Source organism: Euphorbia lathyris, chromosome 10, assembly GCF_963576675.1.
Source record: "Euphorbia lathyris chromosome 10, ddEupLath1.1, whole genome shotgun sequence".
In the NCBI taxonomy this organism is placed as follows: domain Eukaryota; kingdom Viridiplantae; phylum Streptophyta; class Magnoliopsida; order Malpighiales; family Euphorbiaceae; genus Euphorbia; species Euphorbia lathyris.
Genome location: NC_088919.1, coordinates 48,243,469 through 48,268,318, shown reverse-complemented (window position 1 = coordinate 48,268,318; position 24,850 = coordinate 48,243,469). Strand labels below are relative to the sequence as shown.

Sequence of the window (24,850 nt, the reverse complement as noted above, 5' to 3'; positions counted from 1 at the left end):
ACTAAAAAAATAAAATTTTAGGAAATAATTAATCTTTGATGACATAATTTAAGGAAATAATTTAATCTGATGATATAATTTAAGGAAAGGACACAAAATAAAATTTAAGGAAATAATTTAAGAAAAGGAAAAAAATAAAATTTAAGGAAATATTATTTATTTATTTATTACGTCATCCGGTTCGACCAATCCGAGCCATCCGGTCCGACCAAGTGACCCGTGACCCAGTCACCAATCCGGTTTGATCTCCGGTCCGGTTCTGATAACATTGGTAAAGATACCCTGCTGGCTCAAATATATGTTGATGACATTATTTTTGGTGCCACTAACGAGTCAATGTGCAAGGAATTTAGTAAGCAGATGCAGACTGAGTTTGAAATGTCAATGATGGGAGAACTCAACTTCTTCCTTGGACTTCAAATCAAACAAGGGAAAAATGGCATCTTCATCAGTCAAACTAAGTATGCTAAGGAGATATTGAAGAAGTATGAACTTGAGAATTGTAAGTCAATATCTACCCCAATGGGCACTGACACTGTCCTCTGCGCTGATGAGAATGGTAAGTCAGTAGACAACAGATTGTACCGAGGTATGATTGGTTCTCTACTTTACTTAACTGCTAGTAGGCCGGACATTCAGTTCTCAGTATGTTATTGTGCTAGATATCAATCTAACCCTAAGGAATCTCATTACATAGCTGTAAAAAGAATCCTTAGATATTTGCAAGGCTCAATGAATGCAGGTTTATGGTATCCCAACACTCATGACTTCACACCATTGGATACACTGACGCTGACTACGGACGAGACAAGCTTGAACGAAAAAGCACCTCAGGAGGATGCCACTTCCTTGGGAGCTGTCTTGTGTCCTGGTTCAGCAAGAAGCAGGCGTCAGTAGCCCTGTCAATTACTGAAGCTGAGTACGTTGCTGCTGGAAGCTGTGTTGCTCAAGTCCTATGGATTAAGCAACAGCTTGAAGATTTTGGCGTTCGGACTAAAACAATTGAAGTCAAATGTGACAACAAAAGTGCCATTGACTTATCAAAGAACCCAATCCAACATAGCAGGATGAAGCATGTCAGCATAAAACATCACTTCATTAGAGATCACGTACTCAAGGGAGAGATCAAGGTGACCTATGTCCCAACGGATGAGCAGCTTGCCGATATCTTCACAAAGCCACTGACTCGTGAGCAATTCAACATACTTAGATAAGCCATTGGTATGTTTAATCCTCTTCAATAAATTTCAAGTATAGTATGCATGCTGAGTGAATTACCATGCTGAATGATTTGTGTTATTACATGCTGAGTAGATAAATATATATGCTGAGTATCTATCTCAAGCTGAGTTACTACGCATAAGATCGATTCCTCTGTATAACACTGACTACTCAGAATTTTAAACGCCTGAAATTCTTAACACTGAGTAAAGAGCCGTTGCAAACTTTAATGCAAAGCATGCGAATTAAATAGCCACCTAGGATGACGTATAGGCTATAATTAGAAAATACACACGCCGTATGTGTCATAAATGCCAGAATCTTTGTCGATTGAGAATCTCGAGGCAAAACGGACTACTCAACGCCTTGGATTAACTCAACATCTTTATAAATAGTGGATGAATTCCCACTTCTATTTCTTTACACTTAGAAATCTTTGGCATTCATACTCTCTCTCTCGAAAAAGTTCCCAAACCTTCTAAAAACTTCTCTGAGAAAATGACTAAAATTTCTCTAAACATCTCCGGTGCCGGTCTCTCCCATAACCGCTCCGATAACAATCCCACTTCTCCCACTCAGCGTGATCACGCTGGAGTTACTACGCCGAGCAAGAAAGCTCAAGCTGTCCAAGCTACCTCTTCCAAAGGGAAACAACAGCAAAAGGACAAGGGTAAGAAAGTAGTAGAACGCACCTACACTCAGGTCTTCGAGAGTGTGAGGGGGTGGAAGATTGACTACTCGCGGTGGTTCTCAAAAGGATTCGTGGAGGCTGAGCAACCTTTCTGTGAGTGGATCAAGAACAATGAATGGACCGAGCTGTTCTCAGTTCGGGATCCTACTTACCCTGAGTTGGTACAAGAATTTTACGCCAACCTGAAAGTCGCCAATGATAACAGGAACTACCTAGCGACTCATGTTCGAGGAAAGAACATCTCCATCAACCCAGCATATCTAGCCTCACTGTTCAAACTGAAAAACGAAGGAGCTATACTTCGTAAATCCGGTGACCATGAGAAAACTGACTACGTTCAGACCTTCTGCAAACCTGAGGGTCATGTAGGTGAAATTTCAAGCACCTCCATGGGTCAGCATCAAAAGATGGCCCATTACATACTGACAAATTTCCTCTACCCTAAAATCAACTGCACCAACTCAGCAACCAACTTCGAGCAGTGTTTTATATGGCACATGCTGACCTACACGCCGATAAATATGCCTGTCTTCATAATCGGTGGGTTTCTACGAAGTACAGGAACCCTTAGGTTGGGATCCTTCATCACTCGAATCCTCCAAGATCACAAGGTGGACATGATAGCAGAAATCCAAGTTCGGGGAACCGAGATTACAGTTGCTGCCCTATTCGGCTTGGCATATGATCTACCTATTTTGCCGAAGAAAGGAAAATGGGAAGCTGTCCAGAACTCTGAGGGGACTAACGCTGAGGGGGTAGTGACTAGAAAGGGCATAACACAAAGAAAGAGAAAAGCTGTGCAAAGCACCTCTAAAGGAGCTGCCTCTACCCAAAAGAAGCTCAAAGTTGTATATAAAGGAACAAAGCCGCAAACTCAGCAAAGTCCGAGTGGATCTAGGTCAGCTACAAAAAGACCTAGGCAAGCTGAACCTGAGACAGAAGAAAGAGAGGTTGATGACCAACCATTAAGAAAGAAGAAGAAGCAGCTTAATTTTGAGTTGAGACCTATAGATGCCCAGCCAACAGATATCGTCGTTCCTCCTAACTCACACTATGCACAGAGTCAAGGGATTGACGCTGAGCAACAGGTTGAGGAAGAACAAGACCAAGACCAATTGGGTGGTCAGTTTGTCGAGGAAGAGTTGGATGACCAGTTAGAGGAAGAAGAACTGGACGATGAGTTTGATGAAGAAGAAAGTGGTCAGGATGACACTGAGGAACCAGTAGATGATGAGCATCTTGAACCAATCAACACTGAGTTGGTTGATGAAGAAGAAACTGAGCACATAGTAGATGCTCCTGCTGTTCAAAGGGAAGCCTCACCCACTGACTCCATTGAGTCTATTCCTTATGACCCTACTCCTCCGAAGCTTAGAAGACTGAGAAAGAAGAAAGCCTTTAAAGCACCCGTTATTGATCTCATGGGTGATTCACCGCTGAGAGATGAGATCACTGACCTCACCGAGGTACATCTTAAATACTTCTCCAACCCACCTGTGCCTCAACCAGATTTACCAGAAAATCAAGCCTCTGTTTCTCCGAAGGAACATGCCGACTTAGATGCTTCTGCCAACCAAAGCAATGCCGAGCAAGTGCTCGAAGATTCTGCTCCTCACCCTGTTGAGCAAGCTGAGGAATTTCCTGCTCAGGTGGACACTGAACTTCCTCAAATTCCATCACCTAGTCAGCTTCAGCCTGACACTGATCAAGCAACTCTTTCTGCTGATCCTCCACTTCCCCAACTCAATGAGTAGAGTCAGATTCAGTCAGTTTCTACTGACAATCCAAATTCTAGGCCAGCTGCTGATAATGCTGGGCCTTCTAATGATGAGCAGAACCAGACACTGCCTTTATTCGGTTCTACTCCTCCTCCGGCATCTGGGCCAACACAAGATGGATCCTTTAGCTACCTCATTGCCTCTGAGTCTGGTCGAAGAATCATTGACTCAGCTCAAGCTCTCATCCAAGACCTCCATCAATCAAGTACCAATGCCGCTGAATCTACTACTGTTGAGACAACTCCATTTTTGACAACTCCATTTTCGTCTGTCACTCAGCTTCTTACTGAGATCAAAGGTATGAAGGATCTTCTGAGTGTCATGACTACACTACAATCTCAACAGCTCAGGCAGGACTCTATAATGAAGCTGGTCGAACTCCAGCTGACCATGGTCAACCATATAAACTCACTACAAAGGGAGTTTCATCAATTATCAGCTGTGAACTCAGCATATGCCACTTCTGCCGAAGTACATCATCTCTTCAGCCAGCTTCACACTGAGCAAGAGAAAACAAATCACCAGCTTTCCACCTCCTCTCAATGCTCCATTGAGCAAATTAACGAGGTTGTGCGTCTGCTGAACTTAAACAGGCAAGAGATGGCCACTGACGAGCTTAAAACCAACGAGATTCTGAAGTATTCTCGAGCAACCTTCAGCAATGTGCGCCAAATCAACGCTCAGCGTGAGTATTATGATTCCTCTTTGCTAAAGATGTTTCATCAAGCTTTTGCAATGCTCACTGAAACCATGCACTGGATTGGCAAGTCTCAAGCCGCTGTTTTAAGTATGTTGAGTGCTGCATCTATCGGAATTCCTCGATCCATTGTGGATGATGGTGTTCCAATCTTCGACGGAATGAATGAAAGCACGAGAAAGCTAAAGGCATTTTCTCAACGCCTCACTCAAGCTGCAATTGAAGCCACCTTCATTCCCAAACCTGATGATGGCAAAACGGGGGAGAAAGAACAAGCCCCAAGAACTCAGCAAGCTTCAGTTAGTCAGCCGCAACACAAGGGCAAAGGCAAACAAAAGAAGCTTAACTTGTATTGACTAGGATAGCTAGCTTTTTGAACCTTTATATCTGTGTTCTTTTTCTATGAACCCTGTTGTGCTGACTTTAAATTCAAAACAAATTATATGCATCTCTTTCATACTGACTACTCTTATGCGATGCTTACTTAAGTAATTGATATAATTTGTTAAAACGCATCTTCATTAAATCAACTGTGCTACACTGTCTATATTAATTGATGATATGTCTGCTGTGTTGATCATACATGTTGACCACTTCTTATATGTCCACTTAACTGAAACTCATTGAACAAAGAATACTCAGCGCTCTCTGATATTTAAACCTTCCGCTTAAAACTGAGTTAAATAGAATATGTTCCATGAGCTGACCTATCTCTAAAAACTGACCTTAGACTTACTCAATTAAACCTTGAAATGTTTAGAGTAAAACTAAGTCAGTAGCTCAACCCTTACGGGAGAGTTATTCGATAATATAAGGTCAACTATCATGGGGGAGCTCAACACTGAGTTCTTCGACTAAATATTTTTGCCAACATCAAAATGGGGGAGTTTGTTGAAACACCTTTCCACATGATTTTGATTTGACAAAATTATTTAAGTAATGATAAAAATATTCTAACACATTAACTTTAAAATGCTTTGATTTATTACACTAATGTGTTTGTTCAATGTTGAGTTTAATTGTGTATAAGACATGATTAAAAAGCCCAAAGGCCCATAAAGTGGAAGTCAAGCCCAAGTCAACACATCAATACCATTCGGCCCAAGAGTTCAAAACGAAGCCGTATCAACTAACACGACGACTCAGTAAGAGAAGGATCGAGAAGCCTTCATGGCAAAAGCTTCAAGTAGAAGCTGCTGAGTTGGACGACAAAGCAGTCTGGACAGCGGCAGGCAATGTTTAACTTCTAGACAAAGTATTTCCACTTTGGGAAAAGTTCAGAAGGCACAGAAAGCTGTCTCGTGGACTTTTCCTTAAATGTTGAAACATTCTGCCGAAGACTGACGAAGACAGAAGATGCGTGAATCCTATTGGCCAACGACGCTGAGCACGCCCAGAGTGACAACGATAGGAAGCCGTTTCCCTCCAACGATTATTTCGAAATTCGAAATAACCAGGTGCCTCAAGTGTCACTATATAAAGGCCATCCATTTGCTTCAATCGATGCAGAACTTCAAGTAGTCAAAACGCTGACCAAATTCATACTCGAAGATTCTGTGAGAAAAGCAAAGCAAATACCTTACACCAATTTCCATATTATTGTGTAAAAGTCTAGAGTGATTTCCAATCATCTAAAGTGTCTTAGCAATCGTTGTTTAGGACAAACACTTTATCATTTCTAGAAGAATAGAAAGGAGAGGCTGAGTACTCGGTTATAGTACTCAGCATAGATATAGGAGTGAGTAGAGGTATAGAGGAAGGTACTCTTGTTATACTCAGCTTCTATTTGTAAAAGGTTTCGTGCTCTACCTTTAAAGAGCTCAGTAGAGAATTCAAAAAGCTCGGAACGAGTTCCGGGGACTGGACGTAGGCGGAGAGGCCGAACCAGGATAAGTCTGCTGAGTAATATCTTTCTAACCCTTAAACTCCTTTAATATATATATTGCTTGCTATGAAAACTGACTAAGTAAAGAACTCACGCTGAGTTAAGTTTACTAAGAAGCTGAGTTCAGGAATAGACTCTAAGTGCTATTTCCTGACTCAAGTAAAGAAGCAGACTTAGTCACAAGTTGACTAAGCTTGTGTCTTGAATCTACTTAGTGACGCTGTGTAAACCCTTTCATAAGAAAAGAAGTCAGCCTTAACGGACAAAATTTTAAATAGTTCCTATCCCCCCCCCCCCCCTTGGAACTAACTTGTCACGTTATAAGGGACCAACAACTATCGTCTGCAAAAAGGAGATGTGATACCTTATGGGCATTTCTAGTGACTTGACTCCGCGAAAGAGCCTGCTCAGATTGAGCCCGTAGCAACATCCAAGAAAACCATTCCGCAAGCAAAACAGTTAAAAGAAAGTAAACATTTTATGGATTTTTTGAGATTAAGTTATGAATTAAATTATACTAACAACAAAATTTCAAGTAAAAACTGTCAGCAAACATCAAATCAAAAACTTCAGAAACAACAAACTTCACATTCCATTCTAGATTTACATTTCAAAATTAGCATAAAAATATCTTGAAGTCTCTGATCTTTCATTTTTTAGTTAACCATTATTTTTTTTATTTAAACACATGAATTTATTTTAATCAAATTATGCTTTTGTTTTTAAAATAAGCTAGTTGTAAACATCTAATTCAGTTTAAAATTCATCAATAATTTCATGTATTTTTACAGTTTAAAATAAGATTTTTAAAGTTTTCATATAATTATGTTAAACATATCAAAAACTATTTTGGAACGGTAAAAAATACGAATTTTAAACATATATATAATGAGTAATACTTTATTATCGAAAAACCTGATATTTTTTTATAATAAATGATTTAATATGGAAACAAATTAATTAAATGTTTAATATAACCAAATAAAAAATCAAACCACTAGTAAACTAAAAAAACTGAAATTCATGTACCTCACAATACTTTTTGCCTTCAAAATTCAATCATCATTGAAGAACATTTTTTTTGTAGAATCATTGAAGAACATTTAATTAAATTAGAATTCTGACGCAAGATGTTTGTTCTTCGTTTCTTAGTGAGTTATGCCACTTGAACACGTCTTAATCAAGATGGAGATGGACGGCCACGATTTAGTCGATTAGAGAGGTATAAAACCTCTATAAATATGTAAATGGTAGCAACTTAATCCTTTCCCTCTTTTTCTCTCACAAACCATGGTTGCTGCTCTTCTCCCTCACTCTTCTTCTCTCCGATCAAACCCCGCTTTTTCTCTCAAAACGACGCTGCGTGCTTCTACTCTCTATGTTCCTTTAAGTAATGTCGTTTCTCTTCCCTTTTTCTTTTGTTTTATAGCTGTCTGGATGATTGATTCTATATCTCTTTCTCAAGAGTGACTTATTTGGAGAAGAAGGTGAATGGATTTGCTGCAAAATGTTCAATGGTCGCCACAAAATCGACTTCTCCTCCGACATTATCTGATAGTAGCGAGTTAAAGAATCCCTTAATTGTCATTGATAACTACGACGGCTTTATTTATCATTTTTGCCAGGTTTGATTCTTTTTTTCTTATTAGCTTTTGTCTAATACCTCTGAATTTTCAGTTCTCTCACTCCTTGTTTTGATTAACTCAAATTTAAGAGTCACGCACTAGGATAACATAGATAAGAGATGGAAAACTTTTAAAGTTTAAACTCTATTTCATCTAGTTCAAATCGATTTATTTTGAGTATTAGATATTCTGAGTTGATTTTCCCTTGCCACGAAAAGAAGGAAAGGAAGCAAACTCATGTTATCGTCATGAAGCCTTGATTGGTGATGTTTTGGCAACTGAATGATGAATTGAAATGTGTCAGATTTGGTATCTTTTTTAATGTTTCTTATGAATTCCGGTGACTATTTGCAACTATAGGTATCTTTTACTTTGAGCCATAGGCATAAATTAAGTTCAAGGATGTAGTTGATAAAGGATCGAATTATACTGTAAATAATAAGGAAAGGTCAATGACGGAATCAACCTGTCTTCTTATAGTTCTGGGGGAATGTTTACGGTTCTGCTATTCATAGTCCATGCACCCATTTTGTTATACAAAGATTAAATGTAATTTTGGGAAATTAATTTAATGGTTGTATACGACTAGTAGCAATAAGCACCTAATAGGTCACACATAAGACTTAAAACCAAAAAGAGAAATGGATAGTAATTAATAGATGGAAGCCCAACATAGTCCATTAAGGCCCAATAATGGGGGGGGGGGGGGGGGGGCAAAATTACATGTATTAAAATACATGTTGGAATTAATTTATTTTAGACAATTGTGATTAGATTATAATTGTTGTTAAATTAATTATAGAATAATTAAGTTAGAAGGTTTAATGTGATTAAATTGTTTCTAATTATTATTCTATCAAACAACTTAATATTATCTTTATATTTAGATATAATTATAGATAATATTAATAGAGTATTATTTAGAGTAAAACTCTAAATAAGTAACCTAATTCTATGTAACTAGGGTTTAGATACAAGAGGTTATTTATACTTCCCTTATAGGTGAAATTTGGCCAACCCTAATCCACCGGAGAGAGAGAATTTCGACCCCTACCGTAGAGGAAGAAATTGCTCTGCTTGCTTCCATCCGATTAATTCTATCTCTTCCTTTTTCTCTTTGATCTTGTATTGATTTATTAGAGGCAATCTTTATTGATTGCTATCATTTTGGTTGAGATTCTAATCGTTTGATTGTTTATTTTGATTGTGTTTATGGAACCCGAGACTAAGAGTTGTGGACACTTCGTTTGCAACTGTAGATAGATCGTCAATAAAGGTATTTCGTTCTATCCCTCTTTATATAAAATAACGATTAACGGATCTTGGAAAAAGGGAAATAGATAAAATAGGTAAAAAATTTATATTTCCGCAGCGCTTGTGTTTGCCTATTTTCCTTCATAAAATTCAGGTAACATGTTATCATCGGAGCGGGTTCGCCATATAAACGATTCTTTTTTTTACCTTGCTTCTGTGTAATTGTAGGTTGACGCCTGGTCTTTCAGGATTCAACCACATCAAATTGGTGCGGTGAGCGTGTACTGATACATCGATGACTCGTTTCTATCGAATCCTTTCCAACAGTGCACTCCCCACAACAGATTTCTAGAGAAACATCGAAGAAGAAGCATGCCGAAAATATTGGGTCAATGACACCCAATCCTAAAAATGGTGGAAGAAGGGGAAATTCTAGAGCCCGAGCAACAAAGGCTCTTGGGAAAAAAATTCAAGTAACTGAAAATTGATCATTTATTACATCCAACCATCATTAAAAGCCCAAGATGTCTACTCAAATCTAACATCTGATTAATGCCCAAGATACTTATTATCGCAGCATGGTCACGTTCAGTGACTTTGTAACTGAAAAAAACTAGATTTTTTTTTTTATAATTGATAGCATGTTCCAAATCCGTCATATCGATCTAGAATAACTTTATTAAGCGATGTGGCGTCCTTAGCGGAAGCACCACAGAGCAGAAGACTATCGTTTGCAAAAAGGATATATGATACCTTATGGGCATTTCTAGTGACTTGACTCCGCGAAAGAGCCTGCTCAGATTGAGCCCGTTGCAACATCCAAGAAAACCATTCCGCAAGCAAAACAGTTAAAAGAAAGTAAAAATTTTATGCATTTTTTGAGATTAAGTTATGAATTAAATTATACTAACAACAAAATTTCAAGTAAAAAGTGTCAGCAAACATCAAATCAAAAACTTCAGAAACAACAAACTTCACATTCCATTCTAGATTTACATTTCAAAATTAGCATAAAAATATCTTGAAGTCTCTGATCTTTTATTTTTTAGTTAATCATTTTTTTTATTTAAACACATGAATTTATTTTAATCAAATTATGCTTTTGTTTTTAAAATAAGCTAGTTGTGAACATCTAATTCAGTTTAAAATTCATTAATAATTTCATGCATTTTTACAGTTTAAAATAAGATTTTTAAAGTTTTCATATAATTATGTTAAACATATCAAAAACTATTTTGAAACGGTAAAAAATACGAATTTTAAACATATATATAATGAGTAATACTTTATTATCGAAAAACCTGATATTTTTTATAATAAATGATTTAATATGGAAATAAATTAATTAAATGTTTAATATAACCAAATAAAAAATCAAACCACTAGTAAACTAAAAAAACTAAAATTCATGAACCTCACAATACTTTTTGCCTTCAAAATTCAATCATCATTGAAGAACATTTTTTTTGTAGAATCATTGAAGAACATTTAATTAAAAGGAAATTAAATTAGAATTCTAACGCAAGATGTTTGTTCTTCGTTTCTTAGTGAGTTGTGCCACTTGAACATGTGTTAATCAAGATCGAGATGGACGGCCACGATTTAGTCGATTAGAGAGGTATAAAACCTCTATAAATATGTAAACGGTAGCAACTTAATCCTTTCCCTCTTTTTCTCTCACAAACCATGGATGCTGCTCTTCTCCCTCACTCTTCTTCTCTCCGATCAAAACCCGCTTTTTCATATAATTATGTTAAACATATCAAAAACTATTTTGAAACGGTAAAAATACGAATTTTAAATATATATATATATAATGAGTAATGCTTTATTATCGAAAAACCTGATATTTTTTATAATAAATGATTTAATATGGAAACAAATTAATTAAATGTTCAATATAACCAAATAAAAAATCAAACCACTAGTAAACTAAAAAAATTGAAATTCATATACCTCACAATACTTTTTGCATTCAAAATTCAATCATCATTGAAGAACATTTTTTTTTGTAGAATCATTGAAGAACATTTGATTAAAAGGAAATTAAATTAGAATTCTGACGCACGATGTTTGTTCTTCGTTTCTTAGTGAGTTGCGCCACTTGAATACGTGTTAATCAAGATCGAGATGGACGGCCACTATTTAGTCGATTAGACAGGTATAAAACCTCTATAAATATGTAAACGGTAGCAACTTAATCCTTTCCCTCTTTTTCTCTCACAAACCATGGCTGCTGCTCTCCTTCCTCACTCTTCTTCTCTCCGATCAAAACCCGCTTTTTCTCTCAAAACGCCGTTGCGTGCTTCTACTCTCTATGTTCCTTCAAGTAACGCCCTTTATCTTCCCTTTTTCTTTTGTTTTATAGCTGTCTGGATGATTGATTCTTTTTCTCTTTCACAGGAGTGACTTATTTGGAGAAGAAAGTGAATGGATTTGCTGCAAAATGTTCAATGGTCGCCATAAAATTGACTTCTCCTCCGACGTTATCTGATAGTTGGGAGTTGAAGAATCCCTTAATTGTCATTGATAACTACGATAACTTTATTTATAATCTTTGCCAGGTTTGATTCTTTTTTTCTTGTTAGCTTTTGTCTGATACCTCTGAATTTTGAGTTCTCTCACTCCTTGTTTGAATTAACTCAAATTTAAGAGTCACGCACTAGGATAACATAGATAAGAGATGGAAAACTTTTAAAGTTTAAACTCTATTTCATCTAGTTCAAATCGATTTATTTTGAGTATTAGATATTCTGAGTTGATTTTCCCTTGCCACGAAAAGAAGGAAAGGAAGTAAACTCCTCTTATCATCATGAAGCCTTGACTGGTGATGTTTTGGCAACTGAATGATGAATTGAAATGTATCAGATTTGGTATCTTTTTTAATGTTTCTTATGAATTCTGGTGACTATTTGCAATTATAGGTATCTTTTACTTTGAGCCATAGGCATAAATTCAGTTCAAGGATGTAGTTGATAAAGGATCGAATTATACTGTAACTAATAATGAAAGGTCAACGACGGACTCAACCTATCTTCTTATAGCCCTGGGGGAATGTTTACGGTTCTGTTATTCATAGTCCATGCACCCATTCTATTATACAAAGATTAAATTTAATTTTGGGAAATTAATTAATGGTTGTATACGACTAGTAGCAATAAGCACCTAATAGGTCACACATAAGACTTACAACCAAAAAGAGGAATGGATAGTAATTAATAGATGGAAGCCCAACATAGTCCATTAAGGCCTAATAATGGAGGGGGGGGGGGGCAAAATTACATGTATTAAAATACATGTTGGAATTAATTTATTTTAGACAATTGTAATTAGATTATAATTGTGGTTAAATTAATTATAGAATAATTAAGTTAGAAGGTTTAATGTGATTAAATTGCTTCTAATTATTATTCTATCAAACAACTTAATATTATCTTTATATTTAGATATAATTATAGATAATATTAATAGAGTATTATTTAGAATAAAACTCTAAATAAGTAACCTAATTCTATCTAACTAGGGTTTAGATACAAGAGGCCATTTATACCCCCTTATGTGTGAAATTCGGCCAACCTTAAGCCACCGGAGAGAGAGAATTTCGACCCCCTACCGTAGAGGAAGAAATTGCTCCGCTTGCTTCCATCCGATTAATTCTATCTCTTCCTTTTTCTCTTTGATCTTGTGTTGATTTATTAGAGGCAATCTTTATTGATTGCTATCCTTTTGGTTGAGATTCTAATCGTTTGATTGTTTATTTTGATTGTGTTTGTGGAACCCGAGGCTAAGAGTTATGGGCACTTCGTTTGCAACTGTAGATAGATCGTCAATAAAGGTATTTCATTCTATCCCTCTTTATATGAAATAACGATTAACGGATCTTTGAAAAAAGGAAATAAATAAAATAGGTAAAAAACTTTATATTTCCGCTGCGCCTGTGTTTGCCTATTTTCCTTCTTAAAATTCAGGTAACATGTTATCATCGGAGCAGGTTCGCCGTAAAAATGATCCTTTTTTTTACCTTGCTTCTGTGTAATTGTAGGTTGACGCGTGGTCTTTCAGGATTCAACCACATCAAATTAGTGCGTTGAGCGTGTACTGATACATCGATGACTCGTTTAAGCAGTTCTATCGAATCCCTTCCACCAGTGCACTCCCCACAATGGATTTCTCGAGAAACATCGAATAAGAAGCATGCCGAAAATATTGGGTCAATGACACCAAATACTAAAAATGGTGGAAGAAGGGGAAATTCTAGAGCCCGAGCAACAAAGGCTATTGGGAAAAAAAATCAAGTAACCGAAAATTGATCATTTATTACATCCAAGCATCATTAAAAGCCCAAGATATCTACTCAAATCCAACATCTAATTAATGCCCAAGATACTTATTATCGCAGCATGGTCACGTTCAGTGACTTTCTAACTGAAAAAACTAGATTTTTTTTTATAATTGATAGTCTGTTCTGAATCCGGCATATCGATCTAGAATAACTTTATTAAGCGATGTGGCGTCCTTAGCGGAAGCACCACAGAGCAGAAGACTATCGTTTGCAAAAAGGAGATGTGATACCTTATGGGCATTTCTAGTGACTTGACTCCCCGAAAGAGCCTGCTCAGATTGAGCCCGTAGCAACATCAGAGAAAGCCATTCCACAAGCAAAACAGTTAGAAGAAAGTAAACATTTTATGCATTTTTTGAGATTAAGTTATGAATTAAATTATACTAACAACAAAATTTCAAGTAAAAACTGTCACCAAACATCAAATCAAAAACTTCAGAAACAATAAACTTCACATTCCATTCTAGATTTACATTTCAAAATTAGCATAAAAATATCTTGAAGTCTCTCATCTTTCATTTTTTAGTTAACCTCTATTTTTTTTATTTAAACACATGAATTTATTTTAATCAAATTATGCTTTTGTTTTTAAAATAAGCTAGTTGTGAACATCTAATTCAGTTTAAAATTCATCAATAATTTCATGTATTTTTACAGTTTAAAATAAGATTTTTAAAGTTTTCATATAATTATGTTAAACATATTAAAAACTATTTCGAAACGGTAAAAAATACGAATTTTAAACATATATATAATGAGTAATACTTTATTATCGAAAAACCTGATATTTTTTTTATAATAAATGATTTAATATGGAAACAAATTAATTAAATGTTTAATATAACCAAATAAAAAATCAAACCACTAGTAAACTAAAAAAACTGAAATTCTTGTACCTCACAATACTTTTTGCCTTCAAAATTCAATCATCATTGAAGAACATTTTTTTTTGTAGAATCATTGAAGAACATTTAATTAAAAGGAAATTAAATTAGAATTCTGACGTAAGATGTTTGTTCTTCGTTTCTTAGTGAGTTGTGCCACTTGAACACGTGTTAATCAAGATCGAGATGGACTGCTAGGATTTAGTCGATTAGAGAGGTATAAAACCTCTATAAATATGTAAACGGTAGCAACTTAATCCTTTCCCTCTTTTTCTCTCACAAACCATGGCTGCTGCTCTTCTCCCTCACTCTTCTTCTCTCCAATCAAAACTCGCTTTTTCTCTCAAAACGCCGCTGCGTGCCTCTGCTCTCTATGTTCCTTCAAGTAACACCCTTTCTCTTCCCTTTTTCTTTTGTTTTATAGCTGTCTGGATGATTGATTCTATTTCTCTTTCTCAGGAGTGACTTCTTTGGAGAAGAAAGTGAATGGATTTGCTACAAAATGTTCAATGGTCGCCACAAAATCGACTTCTCCTCCGACGTTATCTAATAGGAGGGAGTTGAAGAATCCCTTAATTGTCATTGATAACTACGACGACTTTATTTACTCCCTCCATTCTTTTTTATATGTCGTTTAAGGTTTTTCATCAAGACCAATGCAATATTAATGAGACTATTAAAATGACTAATGTACCCTTAATACTTTTCTCCTAGATCTCTACTTTCTATGCAAAATTTCTCTCTCTTATTAGTTTTTATGACTTAATTAAGATAATTTGCATTAATAACTATATCTCTCTCTTACAATAAATAGGGGCAAATTAGAGAAAGTATTGTAAAAAGTGCATTGGTAATACAAAACGACATATAAAAATGAACAAATTCAAAAGTCCAAAACGTCATATAATAAAAAACGGAGGGAGTATAATCTTTGCCAGGTTTGATTCTTTTTTCTTGTTAGCTTTGTCTGATACCTTTGAATTTTGAGTTCTCTCACTCCTTTGGTGTCAATTTGTTTGGATTAACTCAAATTTAAGTGTCACGCACTAGGATAACATAGATAAGAGATGGAAAACTTTTAAAGTTTAAACTCTATTTCATCTAGTTCAAATCGATTTATCTTGAGTATTAGATATCCTGAGTTGATTTTCCCTTGCCACGAAAAGAAGGAAAGGAAGTAAACTCCTCTTATCGTCATGAAGCCTTGACTGGTGATGTTTTGGCAACTGAATGATGAATTGAAATGTGTCAGATTTGGTATCTTTTTTAATGTTTCTTATGAATTCTGGTGACTATTTGCAACTATAGGTATCTTTTACTTTGAGCCATAGGCATAAATTCAGTTCAAGGATGTAGTTGATAAAGGATCGAATTATACTGTAACTAATAAGGAAAGGTCAACGACGGACTCAACCTATCTTCTTATAGCCCTGGGGGAATGTTTACGGTTCTGCTATTCATAGTCCATGCACCCATTCTATTATACAAAGATTAAATTTAATTTTGGGAAATTAATTAATGGTTGTATACGACTAGTAGCAATAAGCACCTAATAGTTCACACATAAGACTTAGAACCAAAAAGAGGAATGGATAGTAATTAATATATGGAAGCCCAACATAGTCCATTAAGGCCCAATAATGGGGGGGGGGGGGGGGGCAAAATTACATGTATTAAAATACATGTTGGAATTAATTTATTTTAGACAATTGTGATTAGATTATAATTGTGGTTAAATTAATTATAGAATAATTAAGTTAGAAGGTTTAATGTGATTAAATTGCTTCTAATTATTATTCTATCAAACAACTTAATATTATCTTTATATTTAGATATAATTATAGATAATATTAATAGAGTATTATTTAGAATAAAACTCTAAATAAGTAACCTAATTCTATCTAACTAGGGTTTAGATACAAGAGGTTATTTATACCCCCTTATAGGTGTAATTCGGCCAACCCTAATCCACCGGAGAGAGAGAATTTCGACTCCCTACCGTAGAAGAAGAAATTGCTCTGCTTGCTTCCATCCGATTAATTCTATCTCTTCCTTCTTCTCTTTGATCTTGTGTTGATTTATTAGAGGCAATCTTTATTGATTGCTATCCTTTTGGTTGAGATTCTAATCGTTTGATTGTTTATTTTGATTGTGTTTGTGGAACCCGAGGCTAAGAGTTGTGGGCACTTCGTTTGCAACTGTAGATAGATCGTAAATAAAGGTATTTCATCCTATCTCTCTTTATATGAAATAACGATTAACGGATCTTGGAAAAAGAGAAATAGATAAAATAGATAAAAAAAATTATATTTCCGCTGCGCCTGTGTTTGCCTATTTTCCTTTATATAACATGTTATCATCGGAGCGGGTTCGCCATATAAACGATCCTTTTTTTACCTTGCTTCTGTGTAATTGTAGGTTGACGCGTGGTCTTTCAGGATTCAACCACATCAAATTGGTGCGGTGAGCGTGTACTAATACATCGATGACTCGTTTCTATCGAATCCCTTCCAACAGTGCACTCCCCACAACGGATTTCTAGAGAAACATCGAAGAAGAAGCATGCCGAAAATATTGGGTCAATGACACCCAATCCTAAAAATGGTGGAAGAAGGGGAAATTCTAGAGCCCGAGCAACAAAGGCTATTGGGAAAAAATTCAAGTAACCGAAAATTGATCATTTATTCCATCCAAGCATCATTAAAAGCCCAAGATGTCTACTCAAATCCAACATCTGATTAATGCCCAAGATACTTATCATCGCAGCATGGTCACGTTCAGTGACTTTCTAACTGAAAAAAAAACTAGATTTTTTTTATAATTGATAGCTTGTTCCGAATCCGGCATATCGATCTAGAATAACTTTATTAAGCGATGTGGCGTCCTTAGCGGAAGCACCACAGAGCAGAAGACTATCGTCTGCAAAAAGGAGATGTGATACCTTATGGGCATTTCTAGTGACTTGACTCCCTGAAAGAGCCTGCTCAGATTGAGCCCGTAACAACATCTGAGAAAGCCATTCCACAAGCAAAATAGTTAGAAGAAAGTAAACATTTTATGTATTTTTTGAGATTAAGTTATGAATTAAATTATACTAACAACAAAATTTCAAATAAAAACTGTCACCAAACATCAAATCAAAAACTTCAGAAACAACAAACTTCACATTCCATTCTAAATTTACATTTCAATATTAGCATAAAAATATCTTGAAGTCTCTGATCTTTCATTTTTTAGTTAACCATTATTTTTTTTATTTAAACACATGAATTTATTTTAATCAAATTATACTTTTGTTTTTAAAATAAGCTAGTTGTGAACATCTAATTCAGTTTAAAATGCATTAATAATTTCATGTATTTTTACAGTTAAAATAAGATTTTTAAAGTTTTCATTATAATTATGTTAAACATATCAAAAACTATTTTGAAACTGTAAAAAATACGAATTTTAAATATATATATATATATATATAATGAGTAATATTTTATTATCGAAAAACCTGATATTTTTTATAATAAATGATTTAATATGAAAACAAATTAATTAAATGTTTAATATAACCAAATAAAAAATCAAACCACTTAGCCTTCAAAATGATTGAAGAACATTTTTTTTAATAGAATCATTGAAGAACATTTAATTAAAAGGAAATTAAATTAGAATTCTGACGTAAGATGTTTTGTTCTTGGTTTCTTAGTGAGTTGTGCCACTTGAACACGTGTTAATCAAGATCGAGATGGACGGCCAGGATTTAGTCGATTAGAGAGGTATAAAACCTCTATAAGGGGGTGTTTGGTTAGATAAATTTATAGTATGGAATGGGAATGGGAATGATTCATTGCTTTTCTTAGTGTTTGGTTTTATCAATTTAAGTTAATAATGAGAATCACATTCCCCCATATTTAGAATTATTGATTCCTTTCTCCCGCCCCATTAATCAAATTGCATTCCCTTTCCTTGTGAAATCCATAAAACCCACGTTTTTGTTCAAATTTTTTAATAAACGTTTTTGTTCAATTTTTAAGAAACTCATATTTCCACTAACCCCACATTTCCACTAACTATCATATATATGTAAATAAAATAATAATAAATGAAACTGTATATATACACATAAACATATTGATTCATATTAATTCTATATATCATTTTTTTTCAATATATAAAATATCGTATATTAAATTTATTAATTCATTTATTAATGTAATATTATATTATATTATTTAATGAAATTTTTTTATTAGTTTGAAATAAGTAAATTTTAATTTTATTCCACTTGATTTTGATTCCAATTCCGAAATTTGAACCAAACAACCTTAAATGTAATTAGATTCCGATTCGGATTAAACCAAACAAAATAAATAAATAGTCATCCAGATTCTGATTCCGTAACATTCCGATTCCGATTCCAATTCCACTTCCTAAGTTTGAACCAAAAGCAACCTAAATATGTAAACATAGCAACTTAATCCTTTCCCTCTTTTTCTCTCACTCTCACTAACCATGGCTGCTTCTCTTCTCCCTCACCCTTCTTCTCTCCGATCAAAACCCGCTTTTTCTCTCAAAACACCGCTGCGTGCTTCTACTCTCTATGTTCCTTCAAGTAATGCCCTTTCTCTTCCCTGTTTCTTTTGTTTTATATCTGTCTGGATGATTGATTCTATTTCTCTTTGTCAGGAGTGACTTCTTTGGAGAAGAAGGTGAATGGATTTGCTGCAAAATGTTCAATGGTCGCCACAAAATCGAATTCTCCTCCGACGTTATCTGATAGTAGGGAGTTGAAGAATCCCTTAATTGTCATTGATAACTACGACGGCTTTATTTATAATCTTTGCCAGGTTTGATTCTTTTTTTCTTGTTAGCTTTTGTCTGATACCTGTGTATTAGATATTCTGAGTTGATTTTCCCTTGCCACGAAAAGAAGGAAAGGAAGTAAACTCCTCTTATCGTTATGAAGCCTTGACTGGTGATGTTTTGGCAAATGAGCCTTTATTTGGGAGTTTAGAGGTTAATGGTGTGAGTTTTAGGAGGTAATGGAATAGAAAGGGAAGTGAAGTGATGGAAATGAATTTTAAAAATTAAATGAGAGTTTAACTTCGTTTGGGAGTTAAAATATACTAGTAAATAAGGTTAAATTTATTCTTCATAGAAAAAAAATTTAATGAAAATTTTGAATGAAGTTTATGTTAATTCCATTAACCCCCAATTTGGAGGTGAGAGTTCGTTTGGGAGTTCAAATATACGGAGGGAAATAAGGCGCATAGATAAAAAAAATTAATAAAATTTATGTTACTTCCATTAACCCCCAATTTGGAGGTGAGAGTTTGGAGGTTCAAAGAAGTAAACATTTAGCTTCCATTAACCTGGCTTACTATCCAAAAATAACTCCCAAATAAGGCTAGTGTGATATTTAACCTTGCATTACTTTCATTTACCTCCATTAACTCCCTCCCAAACAAGGGCTGAGTGATGAATTGAAATGTGTCAATTTTGGTATCTTTCTTGATGTTTCTTATGAGTTCTGGTGAATATTTGCAACTACAGGTATCTTTTACTTTGAAATTGTACTCTATTCTGTTAGAAAAGAATTGGTTGAATTGAATTAAGCAACTCATGCCCTTCTTATAGTTTTTGTTTTTGGGCTTTTGGAACAGAATTACTAGTTATAATTTTTCTTCTTGTAGCCTTAATTATATTAAATGGATCGATGTGATTGTCATTTGTTATTTTCTATTAGATGCATTCTATGGCTTCTGCTTCTGCTTCTGGTTCTGTTCGAGTTCCATTTATGTGGTATAAGCAAAAGGGCTAATTCGAGTTCAAATACTGCCATTTTTCTGTTATTTGTTGGCCTTATGTGGTATACGCAAAAGGGCTAATAACAAAAACTCTTTAAATTTCAGCATTTCATGAAAATGCATACCATTTGTCACAGCCTGGAATAGCATAGTAATTTAATACTTTGGGCTGAAGTGAATGTAAATATGGCTGGTGCCAACATTGGGAATTTTCTATATTCCGTTACTTTTATTTCTGTTACTGATATCTAGTGAGAGTATCACTTTCTTGGATCTACATCACAGCAAACTGTTTTTAGTTTTCAGTCAAAAGAATAAAATATGACAACTTTTTCTCAGAAAAAAATCAAACATTTTGTCGCTTGGTGCTTAGACATTGTGATTTTAATTTCTGTAGTTTACAATGTGAAGAATATAATGTCAGTACTGGTTGTGCTTCCGACATCCATTTCTGTGAATGTTATGCTTAATTTATCCATTAATTCCTTGGCATTTAGTTGGTGTTCTCTTTGCTTTTACTAGGAATATCCTGTCTTTGTTTATGTTTCTGATTCTTAACCACGACAAGCAAAAGCTTTTTATGTCCTGATTTTGCCGTGTGGCATCTTGGAACATTCGGCATCCTGAACTGATTTGTGTGATCAATTTCCAAACTGTCTACAGACGACAGTTTATTCATTCCCTCAGATTTAAGTGAATCTGAAAATGGCAAGTGGCACCATATTGATTGCTATACTTATGCCTTAATTTCTCAACTTTTGTTTTGTTTTGTGGTGGGACCGTCATTTGTCGTGATCTCTCACCGACGTCTTTTTTTTTTTTTTTTTCTAGTTGAAAGTCTTCAGGGAAAAACTGCATGAATGCTTAGTTTCGATGAAGTTTTGTCCTATGGTGTTTTATAATATTTTGAATTGAAACTGATTTACTTGACCAATTTCCAAACTGTATGTCATTGTTCCCCATCACAATTAGCGTAACATATTCTTATTTCAAGCTCTTGCACTAATACTTCTGATTCTGAAGTACATGGGAGAGCTGGGATGCCATTTTGAGGTTTATCGGAATGATGAGATAACGGTGGCGGATTTAAAAAGGTAAGACTTAAAAATTTATGCAATTAACTATCATTATGTAAATATAAATCTCATATCATATGATGACATTTATGTCATTGGTGTTAGCTAATATGTAATATTTGCTTTTGCCTTTTATAGGAAAAATCCAAGGGGGGGTGCTTATATCGCCAGGACCAGGTTGGTAACATTTATTTATGATGCAGAATCAAAGTTCAGCCGAACGAAAAGAATAAAACAAAAAAACTGAATTATATATTACATTTCCTTGTGTAGGCACACCACAGGATTCTGGAATATCGTTAGAGACAGTTCTGGAGCTTGGTCCTCATGTACCTTTATTTGGTGTGTCTATGGGGCTGCAGTGTATTGGAGAGGCTTTTGGGGGTCAGTCTTCTAATGTGTTTTATTAAAGCTCATAAACTTACTTTTTATGTTTCTGTTTGACTGGTGATAATTTTTTGATTGTACATCTATACGGTGGCGGCTGTTGGTTTTATTGTCCTCATTGTTTCATTGTGTTTCAGGGAAGATTGTACGTGCTCCTTCTGGTGTCAAGCACGGGAAAATTTCTCCTGTATATTTTGATGAGAAGGATGACAATAGCTTGTTTTCTGGGCTACCTAAGTATGTTCAGTTTATATAAAAAAAAAAAATTGTTCAAATTTCAGGTTTCATTTCAGCACATTATATTTTAGTGAGATGTTAAGATATAGTCTATAAATTTCGGTTGACATTCTCATTTATGAATTTCGGTTTTTCCAGTCCATTCAATGCCGGGAGATATAATAGCCTTGTGATTGATTCAGATACGTTCCCCAGTGAAGAGCTTGAGATAACAGCATGGACAGCGGATGGACTCATAATGGCTGCTCGGCACAAAAGATATAGGCATCTGATGGTGAGACATTCCTTACTGATAAATGGGGTTGGTGCAAGGTGAAATTGCAATTATGTGGAGCTAATTTTAAGTGAAAATGCAGGGAGTGCAGTTCCATCCGGATAGTATTATAACATCTGAAGGGAAGACCATCATTCGTAACTTCCTGAAATTGGTAGATGGGAAAAGTGCTGAATCTCAAAACTAGTAGCTGAGTTCTATTGTATATGAGCTTAATGATATTTCAGTTGCTGTAGTTGTGTTCTATAGGAATCTTGTTGGGTTTGAAGACAGTAGTCGGCATGGCGTAATCTTGTAAATATTATTTCAGAAACTAAAGATGCTCCTATTACTGATAGTGAGATTAATGAAGCTCTATGGAGTATAATCAAGTTTGAATAGTTTCTTCAAGCATTATCATAATATCAATGTTGTGTTCAGGGACCTTATTGAAGCGGCTTAATGTTACTATTTGGTTGTGATGCATATATATCATAAGCTTTTCCTGGTTTCTTGCTTGCAGTGTGGCACAGGAGTAGGAGAAAAACATTGAAAAGCTTGGAGCTTTTTCAGGTTCTGGGTCAATGCTGTTACCCTGCAAGCAAGAGTCTTGAACTCCGGATTTGCCGCGCATAAATTTTCCATGTTCATTGGGATGGCTTTGCTGTATACTTTTTCTGCAGGAACAAGCAGACGTCGATGCGCGGAAGAGGAAGATTACAGGATTCGCGGAAGAGGAAGATGAAGATTACAGGATTCTCAGCGAGTCTGTTAACAAGCAGGCAAATTTTAATGAATAAAGAGGAGGGTGAGCCTTGGCGCAACGGTAAACGTTGTTGTCGTGTGACCGAGAGGTCACAGGTTCGAGTCTTAGGAGTGGCCTCTTGCCAGAAAAATTGGCAAGGAAAGGCTTACCTCCAATACACCTTTGTGGTGGAATCCCTCCCCAGACCCTCGCTTAGCGGGGACGCGTAGTGCACTGGGCCCTCTTTTTTTAAGAGGACAGTTTTGGTGTAGTTGAGCAGAATTATGTAAATTCTTTATTAGAAAGGATATCAATTTTTTGAGAGATTTTGATATGGGTTATATGTTCCTTTTAGTACCTTATTTATTTATTTATTTTTAAGTTGAGGCTTTAAGTTTTTATTTTTGATTTAGTTGGAAGATTCATACTTCAATTTTAGCACTTGAAATTTTGAGTTCTTTTACAAGGACCTAATTTGAAAATAAAGCACACTTGTATTTCAAAAGTCAAATTCATAAAAACTAAAAATATATGAATTCAATTGAAAAGAGTGCGAGCCTTGATGCAACGGTAAACGTTATTGTCGTGTGACTGAGAGGTTACGGGTTCGAATCACAGGGGAAGGCTTGTCTTCGATACATCCTTGTGTGAAACCCTTCCCCGGACCCTCGCTTAGCGGGACATGTAGTGCATTGGGCCACTCTTCAATTAAATTGAACAATTTTAAAAAGTTAAGGTGTGTGGAGACCACGCGAAAGTGCTTATATTAACGGACAGTCGTGTCCAAAGCTTGACCATTTTCTTGCCTACTTCCATTGTGATGACTAGTGGAGAATTTCCGATTGACTTCCGTCTCTGTGGGGGCGTCGTTGAGTTCGACGGGGGGAAGCTCCGATGCCAAAGTCAATATAGAAGAACAAGAGAGCAAACTGAATTGACAAAGGGTAAGTGAATGTGTACCTTGATAGCTCGAGATACTAGCTATATATAGTCATGAAGTTGTAACCTTTAGTAACTTAGAAAGTCTCCATTAATGGTGGTTACTGATTCCCTTTAAGCATGTCCGTTTAGGAAATTGATTGCTTATTAATGGTCTTTAGTACGGGATAGGCTCAGCTGTTTCAATAGCGAATTGGGCGGTTATGGTGATTCGCCTCTTAGGTTCGCCTGCGGATCTCTTGTGGTGAGATATTGGTGATCCGCCTGTCGGATCCCTCTGCTCAATACGCTATGATACGCCAGTATCAGGTGATCAATACGTGGCCGTTTTAGGCGAATATCCTTTTTGATCCTTGGGATAATATCACAATGTTATCAGAAGCCCCTCTAAAGTTCCTTTAAAGTCCTTTAGGGTTTTTGAGCTTCTTCGCGCGCCGTCATGATTACCTGCATTAATGTTCACTCTGTTCAATGCCAATTGATGGGTGACACGTGTTGTGGGCGCGCCGCTCGAGAAGAGAGAAAACGTCTTCTTTCTTCTTCTTTTTCTCTTTCTTCCTCATTTGCTCTTCTTCTCCATTTTCTTTTGCGCTTTCTTTGCTCAGAGCTTTTCCTGGAGTTTCAGAGTTCTCGAAGTTTTTACTTTCATGTAAGTTCATCTTTTTCATTCTATTATTTCTGAATGTTTAGGAGCTCTTCTTCGTCCTCCGAATCGACCTTTGAGCTTTTTAATTTGACCTCTTCCTCCGAAATCGTAGTTAGCTGGACTACATCTTCATCGGAGAGTTCTTATTCCTCCGAAGCTATAGTTAGCTCTAATTTAGCTGAGTTGCGTAATTCGGCGCGTAATAGTGGTCAAACTCGTTCAAGTAGAATTCAAAACCTTTCCACCCCCGTTACTAGCACTACTTCGACAGTAGATTTTAGGCGACTTTCCGGGATGGTGGCTTCTTCTTCTGCTCCGCCTAGGAAAAAGGCGCCTCGTGCGGAATCCACTTCCTCTCGCATGAGTGCCGCGGATCTTGCGGATCTGGC

The 24,850-nt window shown here is 35.6% G+C and overlaps 1 pseudogene; it reads left to right on the top strand.

Moving 5' to 3' along the window:
* Positions 1 to 18,873: 18,873 nt before the first annotated feature.
* On the top strand, positions 18,874 to 23,178 carry LOC136208435 (anthranilate synthase beta subunit 1, chloroplastic-like; annotated as a pseudogene).
* The last annotated feature ends 1,672 nt before the right edge of the window (positions 23,179 to 24,850 follow it).